The sequence below is a fragment of the Glycine max genome, chromosome 10 (assembly GCF_000004515.6).
Source record: "Glycine max cultivar Williams 82 chromosome 10, Glycine_max_v4.0, whole genome shotgun sequence".
In the NCBI taxonomy this organism is placed as follows: domain Eukaryota; kingdom Viridiplantae; phylum Streptophyta; class Magnoliopsida; order Fabales; family Fabaceae; genus Glycine; species Glycine max.
Genome location: NC_038246.2, coordinates 43,271,502 through 43,273,304, shown reverse-complemented (window position 1 = coordinate 43,273,304; position 1,803 = coordinate 43,271,502).

Here is a 1,803-nt window from a genome sequence, read left to right as displayed (position 1 = left end):
ACTTTAAAAAAACTCCATCACTCACTTCAAAAGCTCAAATGTATGAGTTGATATTGACTTCTGGACAAAACTCATTTCACTTATCTTCTTATTTTTTTTTTAATATATAGAAATACATAAAGGAAACTTTATCAAAATAGATCTAATTATTTTCAAATTTTTATTTAATATTAATTTTATCCTTTAAATGTTTATAATACGGAGTATTAAATAAGTCCATCTAAATATCACTAAAAATATAAAAAATACTTTTTTTGTAGCTTTAAAATGCTAGCTTGTTTAATATTAAAAAAAATTCAAGAAAAAAATTAACATCAAATAAAAATTTAAAAATAATAAATAAGAAAAGTGTTTAATGTTAAATTAACTATGTTGGCATGACCTTTAACTAATAAAAATGGAATTCTTAATATAAATATTACAAATTTATATTGATAGCATTATTTTTTTTTTTTGGTTACATATTTATAGCATTATATGCTATACTAATTTATATATATTAATACAATTTTGAAAAAAAATTATTGAACAAAAACATTAACAAAAGTAACCACAATATTTAACATTTCTATCCATTCACAATTTGTTCTTTCTATAACGATGTTCATAGGGAAATGTCGTGATTATTATATTTGACTGGCTAAAATATAAACAAATTAAATATAAATGGATAAATTTCTTTATTAAGACTATCAAAATTAAATAATATAAACTAATTTTTTATTTGACATAAATTATATTTTGTTATTTATATTTCAGTCCGAAATAAAATAATTATCCAAGTTGCACGACTTTGATACAGTAAATATCACACCAATAATGTCTCAAATTACAGCCCCACTCATTCAAATTATTTTGTCATTTGTGTAATGTGTACTACCAATCACTTTTTATCTTGTTGACATCCAGATCAATTGTTTTCTTCCTGTCTACCAAAAACCGTGATTCAAGTAACGTTAATCCGGTAGTACCCGCTACCAACCACATTGGTGAACCAATTTCACGTGGGAAATATAATGAACAGTACTATAAGATAATTGCAAAAAACTCGTTAACGAGTATTTTCTTTATATAAAAATAAGTGTTTACCTAATTTTTAACTTTAATTTTTATAAACAAATATTTATTTTCTTGATAAAAAAATTTAACCTTTTTTCTAATTTTTCCATCAATTTTCTAAGGGGATTATTAGCATCTCTTCTAGTGTATAGGTGTGACTATTATTATTTTAACAATATGAGAGGCGAATTTTATTTTTTAGAATATTTATTAGCATTTGATTTTATTTGTACATATATTTTATTAATAATAAATAAATGGAAAGGGATAAATCTCTTTTTCAAAATTTTAAATATAAGCATTAATGATTTTAGTTTCTTATTGTATAAAATCATCATTTTAATCTATAATCTAATAAAAAAATTCATTTTAATTAGTTTATATTTATTATCATTTTTCTAAAACAAGTAAAATAAATTGCGTTTATAAAAAATTGAAATAAATAAGTATTTTTTTACAGTTAAAATAAAACGACTTAAATAAAAGGATTGCATAATTAATCAACGGAATATTATAAAGTTTCTTGCTTTATATTGTTAAAACAGAATATAAGGTTTTGACCATGACTCCAAAATTCTCTTTCTTTCTTTTTAAAATAAGCCAATTACGTTCTGATAGTATTAATGTTTTTTGGTGGGGGATATTTGTGTTGATAATAATCACTCAATTTATTTTTTTTTAAAATATATATAAAGAATTTGCGATTTTAATTTTGAGCAATGTCCTAAGTAATGTCGTGCTGGA